The sequence below is a fragment of the Triticum aestivum genome, chromosome 6B, assembly GCF_018294505.1.
Source record: "Triticum aestivum cultivar Chinese Spring chromosome 6B, IWGSC CS RefSeq v2.1, whole genome shotgun sequence".
Taxonomy (NCBI): domain Eukaryota; kingdom Viridiplantae; phylum Streptophyta; class Magnoliopsida; order Poales; family Poaceae; genus Triticum; species Triticum aestivum.
Window position 1 is genome coordinate 485,248,266 of NC_057810.1, and position 6,050 is coordinate 485,254,315.

Sequence of the window (6,050 nt, forward strand, 5' to 3'; positions counted from 1 at the left end):
TGAGAATGTTGATTATCGTGCGTTGAACGAGGTGAATATCGAGAACAAATACCCTCTGCCGATGATTAATGATTTGTTTGGCCAACTACAGGGAGCTAAAGTTTTCTCCAAGATTGATCTTCGATCATGATATCACCAGCTGAAGATCCGAGAGCAGGATATACCTAAGACAGCTTTTACCACAAGGTATGGGCTTTATGAGTATACGGTTATGTCATTTGGGTTGACTAATGCCCCTGCCTATTTTATGAGTTCTTGGACAAGTTAGTCATGGTGTTTATTGACAATATATTGGTTTGCTCGGAGAATGAAGAAGAACACAAGGAACATTTGCGCTTGGCTCTCGAGAAGCTCAAGGAACATCAGTTATATGCCAAGTTCAACAAATGTGAGTTTTGGTTGAAGGATGTCGGATTTATCGGACACATTATATCAGGAGAAGGAATAGCAGTAGACCCTACCATGGTTGAAGCCGTCACCGAATGGATAGCACCCACCTCAGTTGGAGAGATACATAGTTTTCTTGGACTTGCAGCATATTATCAAAGGTTTATTGAGAATTTCTCCAAGATCATGAAGCCCATGATGGAGTTCATGAAGAAAGACACCAAGTTCATTTGGACCGAGGATTGTGAAGCCAGTTTTCAGGAGTTGAAGAAATGTTTGGTTACAGTCCCATTGCTAATTCTCCCGAATATACGCAAGGATTTCCAAGTATTTTGCGATGCCTCTCGTCAGGGACTTGGAGGTGTTCTTATGCAAGAAGGAAGAGTTGTTTCTTATGCCTCATGTCAGCTTCGACCTCATGAGTTGAATTATGCCACGCGTGATTTGGAGTTAGCAGCCGTAGTACATGCGCTCAAGACCTGGAGACACTTTCTCATCGGAAATTGTTGCGATGTTTACACGGACCATAATAGTTTGAAATACATTTTGACGCGGAAGGAGTTGAACCTCAGGCAGAGGAAATGGTTGGAGCTCATAAAGGATTATGACATGAGATTGCATTATCACCCAAGAAAGGCCAATGTCGTGGCAGATGCTTTGAGCCGCAAGAGTCATGTTAATACTCTCATAACCAGAGGATTACCTCAGGAGTTAGCCGATGATCTGTGAGAACTTCGCTTGGAGATAGTTCCGAGGGGTTTCATTGCGGCACTGGAAATTCAGTCCACTTTGTTGGGAAAGATCCAAGAAGCCCAGAAGACGGACAAGGAAATTGTAGAGATAAAAGAAAGATTGAGTAAAGGAAAGGCTAAAGGTTTTCGTGAGGATGAGCACGGAACTTTATGGTTTGAGGATCGCATCTATGTGCCCAATGACCCCGAGATCAGGAAGTTAATTCTTCAGGAGGCTCATGATTCGCCTTACTCGATTCACCAAAGCAACACCAAGATGTATCTAGACATGAAGGAGAGTTTCCGGTGGACAGGAATGAAGAAGGATATTGCCGAGTATGTAGTAGTATGCGATGTATGTCAGAGAGTTAAGGCAGAACATCAGAAACCAGCAGGATTACTTTAGCCTTTGTTGATACCCGAAAGGAAATGGGATAAGCTTGGCATGGGTTTCATCACCAGATTACCCAGGACTCGTTCAGGTTATGACTCCATCTGGGTTGTAGTTGATCGCTTGACCAAGGTAGCCCATTTCATCCCCATGAAAACCACTTATATGAGCACTAACTTGGTGAAGATATAAATGACTAGGATCGTATGTCTGCATGGAGTTCCAAGGACCATCTTATCAGATAGAGGAACACAGTTTACTTTGAAGTTTTGGAATTAGTTACACGAAACTTTGGGTACCAGGCTAGAGTTCAGTACAGCCTTTCATCCACAAACAGATGGGCGAACCGAGAGAGTCAATTAGATTCAAGAGGACATGTTGAGAGCTTGTGCTCTAGATTATGGATCTAGTTGAGATGATAATTTACCCTATGCAGAGTTCTCTTATAACAACAACTATCAAGCCAGTTTGAAGATGGCCCCTTTCGAAGCTTTGTACGGAAGGAGGTGCAGGACACCATTGATGTGGGATGAAGTTGGTGATTGACAGTTATTCATACCAGATTTAATCAGAGATTCTGAGGAGAAGGTCAAGTTCATCCGTGATAGACTCAAGATAGCCTAGTCCAGGCAGAAGAGTTATGCCGATACTAAATGCAAGGAGGTAACCAATGAAGTCAGAGGCAGAGCATATCTTTGTGTATCGCCACTTCGAGGAGTTAAACAATTTGGAGTCAAAGGAAAGTAAGCACCATGATTTGTGGGACCATACATAGTCTTGGAACGTAAGGATGAAGTTGCCTACAAGTTGGAATTACCCGAAGGTATGTCAGGAGTTCATGATGTGTTTCACGTTTCCTAGTTGAAGAAGTGCCATGCAGAGATGGTCGATATTCCTCTGAGAGATACAGTGCCTCTGGAAGCAATTCTGTTGGGGAGTGACTTGACCTATGAGGAGAAACCCATCAAGATTCTCGAGTTCGCCAACCGAGTTACTCGCAGCAAAGTCATCAAGTTTTGCAAGGTCCATTGGAGTCACCACACCTATTTGCTAGCCAACATGAATCTCGAGGGCGAAATTCATCTTAAGGGGGGTAGGTTTGTAACATCCCAATTTTCAATTTGCATGTTATTTATAGATCATTCATATGCATCCATGATTTATGCATTTTTTCCTTTATTTGTTTTATTTGGATTTTGATCCTTGAAACCTTAAGCAACTCAAGGACCAATTGAGAGAGTTGGAGGTTTCCAAAAAGTCCATTTTTTAATTTTCAAAATTTGGAGAATTGGATCAAATTGTTTTATTCAAAATTCTTTTCCAATTATTGCAAATAAATAAAATAAAGAGAGAAGATAAAAAGACTTCTTCAAAAACAACAAAGAAATATTGGAAATTGAATTTTGAATTTTTGAATATTTTATTAGATTTTATTTGCAGGCTTTTTTATTTTATTGCGGTGTTTATTAGTACTAAAAAGTTTGTTTTTAAATTAGGCATTTAGGCCCAGAAAAATGTTCACAAGGTCAATAATAAGGCCATAGAATTATGTGAATTTTTCTGTTATTTATATATATTTATTTATTTTGGTTTTTAGTATTTTTCTTTCTCTGGAAACTTGTTTAAAAAAAACCCTTCCCCGCCGAACTGGGCCAGCCCAGCTACCAGCCAGGCCTCGGCCCAGCCCAGCCGCGTGACGTAGCCGACCCCGAGTCGGAGTCCGGCCGCCGCACGCTGCGCGCCGTCACCGCCGTCTTCGCCTCAGACACCGCCTCCACCTTGCCCCTCGGTCAAGCCACCGCCCCCTGGCCTTTCTAAGGCGCCGCCCCGGACCCTCTCTCTCCTCATCGAGTTGCAGCCGCCGTCGCCGTCATCGCAGCTGCCGCAGCCACCGCCGCCGCACTCGCCGCAGCCCCGCCTCGAGTCGCCGCCGCCACCTCCCCTAGTCGTCACCAACCATCGGAGCCACCACCCCTCCCGAGCCCGAAGTCACCGCCGCCGTCTTCCTCACCGCTGATGCCGTCCGGCGCCGCGATAACCCCTCTTCTCTCTCGTCCGTCCGATCTGGATCGGACGATCCAGATCGAGTGTGTTTTTTAAACATTTTTTTATTTAGTGAACGTTCATTGGTTTACCCTCTATAGCGAATGATTTTCGTTCTTTAAGCTTCTGTAGCGAACGTTCGTTCGTTAGTTCTTTTCTTTTCTGCCAGGGACCTATCCGCTAGTATTTTATTTACAAAGCCCCTGCTTTTCAAACTAGCACAAATTTCTGCTCGTTTGTCCAAATTCAATGAAACCAACGCCAAAATCTTCAGCATGATCTCATCTATCCAGTAAACCAACGTAAAAATATTTTTGGAAGTTTCAGAATTGGAATCCAAACAGATTTGTATTAGAACTTCTTTTGATTGTAATCTGAGTTTCATAATTCCGTTTTAGTTGATTCTTTTTTGCAAATCGAAGCTCTTGACATAAACTTTCTGTTAAGTTCTAATCCACATAATTATGGTACTGTTAAAAATTGTATTCTGTTTAAAGAAGTTATTTGCTTGTTTTTGAGTTTGCCTAATCTCTTTCTTCGATTTCCTTTGCATCTTTTGCTTGAGTGCTTATGTATGCTATTGTTTGTTTATGATAGATTTTCCGGAGTGCGAACCTTGCTACTACAAATCTCTAGAGTTTTTCGATCGTCAGCAAGGCAAGTTACACTTTGATCGTACTCCTTTATACCCAGTTTTTACTATGCATTAGTTTCACCCTCAAAGATTGTGTGAGTAGGATTGGGAACATGTGGTTTTGCTGTGTAGTTCATGGGGTAGGAACCTATTACCTTTGATCACCCCGGGAATATACGTCTGCTCATAAATTGCTTAGCCTTGCTCATAGATGGGGATTGGTAAATGAGATTCATGAAAGTCGTGAGAGAATAATAACTAAGGGAAAATTAAGGTGGCAACTTTAATACACATCTGGGTGGATTGTTTGGGGCACCTGGAGAAACCAGTGCTTGCCCAAGGGAATCCCGAAGTACCCGTGTGATTACCCTAGGTCCACCACCCAGGCTCAAAGGGATCATATGATATTTCATGCCTAGAAACTTCCGTGTGCAACCACAAGCCATTATGGGCTCTGGCATAGTTGAGTAAGTTGTGTGACCTCTTTCAGTGGTAGACTAGCAGATGTAGGGGAAAGTAGGTGTACCGGTCTACCCAGAGTAAATAGTAAATACTTCAAAAAGGCTATGTCTCGATCTTCCGATCATGGAGGTGGTCAAGTCTTGTGGGGAAAAGTGCGCAAACCTCTGCAGAGTGTAAAAACTAATCATGATTAGCCGTGTCCCGGGTTATCGAGAATTTGAGTATTTGGAAGTGAATTATTTGTTGATCTCATCACTCTTTAGTTAATGTATTGCATTCATTGATTATACTTGGTAATTTTGGGATTGAGCTGGAGGAACCTTCTCAATAATGGCATAAACTTGGTAGTAAATAAAATTTATTCCTTTGTTGTAGTGAAAAAGTAGCTTTATGCAAAAATTAAACTTAGAGCCTCCACCAGCAAAATGTGCATATAGATATAGTATTTTCATTCATCGCTTTATAGTGTGACTTTGCCAGCATATTCCATGTGCTGAACTACACAGCTACAACATCTAATGTTCCAGAGTTTTCCGACGAAGATTAAGGTGAGCTAGGTTGTTGTCGTGCACTCAGTTTTGTCGTGGAGTTGATGGACACATTTATCTTCGAAGCTTCCGAAGTTATTTATCTTAGTTGGCCTTCAGCCATATTTTTGTAATAAATACTTTTTATGAGGACCTCGATGAAATAAGTGTGTGATTGAACTCTATTATAAATCCTCGAGTACTGTGTGTGTCAGTGCACCGATCCAGGGAAGACACTTAAGCACAGAGACTTCGATCCATTGGGATTGGGTCGCTACAGGTGAAAATGACTATGTTAATCATATCTACTATATGATTCACGTTCGACCTTTCGGTCTCTTGTGTTCCGAGGCCATATATGTATATGCTAGGCTCATCAAATTTAACCCGAGTATTCCGCGTATGCAAATCTGGCTTGCACCCGTTGTATTTGAACGTAGAGCTTATCACACCCGATCATCATGTGGCGTCTCAGCACGAAGAACTTTCACAACGGTGCATACTCGAGGAGAACACTTATACCTTGAAATTTAGTAAGGGATCATCTTATAATGCTATCGCCGTACTAATCAAAATAATATGCATAAAAGATAAACATCACATGCAATAAAAATATGTGACATGATATGGCCATCATCATTTTGTGCTCATGATCTCCATCACTGAAGCGACATCATGATCTCCATCGTCACCGGCTTGACACCTTGTTATACATTGAAGTGTCGTGGTCGTCTCGCCAACCATTGCTTCTACGACTATCGCTACCGCTTAGTGATAAAGTAAAGCAATTACATAGCGTTTGTATTTCATACAATAAAGCGACAACCATATGGCTCTTACCAGTTGCCGATAACTTTTACAAAACATGATCATCT